This window comes from Arachis duranensis, chromosome 6 (assembly GCF_000817695.3).
Source record: "Arachis duranensis cultivar V14167 chromosome 6, aradu.V14167.gnm2.J7QH, whole genome shotgun sequence".
NCBI lineage: Eukaryota > Viridiplantae > Streptophyta > Magnoliopsida > Fabales > Fabaceae > Arachis > Arachis duranensis.
This window is the reverse complement of record NC_029777.3, coordinates 19419904-19420819: the sequence shown is the minus strand read 5'-3', so window position 1 is coordinate 19420819 and position 916 is coordinate 19419904.

The window sequence follows — 916 nt, the reverse complement described above, 5'->3', positions numbered from 1 at the left end:
ATGGCGGCTTGTTCTTCCTCTTGAAGATCATATAGAGTGCTTTTGAGCTCGTCTAGGTCTCTTCCTTGTCTTTGTTGCTTTTCCCTCATAGCTTTTTGATCTTTTCTAATCTCATAGTGGATGATGGAATGCTCTTGGTGCTCCATCCTTAATTGTCCCATGTTAGAGTTTAATTTTCCTAGGGAGGTATTAATTTGCTCCCAATAGTTTTGTGGAGGGAAGTGCATCCCTTGAGACATCTCAAGGATTTCATGATGAGGAATTTGCTCAAGCTCTTGTTTGCTCCATTCTTTTCTTAGTGATGAGCTTTTGAGATGAATCTCTCCATCTCCCAGACTCAGAGGTGGAAGCTTTTGCCTTCCCTTTCCTCTTTATAGAGGTTTCTCTGGCCTTAAGTGTCATACATGGTTATGGAAAAATAAAAAGCAACGCTTTTACCACACCAAACATAGAAGGTTTGCTCGTCCTCGAGCAAAAGAAGAGAAGAGGGAGTAGAAGAAGAAAAATAGATGAGATGGAGAGGTGTGAGTGGTTCGGCCAAAGGGTACTGGGGGTGATTGGGTGAGGTTATTTTGGGGAAGAGTATTATAGAAGGGTGTGAAGAGGAGAGAAGAAGAGGTGAGGTAGGTGGGATCCTGTGGGGTCCACAGATCATGAGGTGTCAAGGATTTCTCATCCCTGCACCATGTGGTGTGCAAAACGCCCCTTGCTGCCAATCCTGACATTAAACGCCGGGCTGCTGCCCCTTTCTGGCGTTTAACGCCAGCTTTTTGCCCATTCCTGGCGTTAAACGCCAGTCTGGTGCCCCTTTCTGGCGTTAAACGCCCAGAATGGTGCCAGACTGGGCGTTAAACGCCCATTTGCTGCCCTTACTGGCGTTTAAACGCCAACATGTTTTCCTCCAGGGTGTGTTATT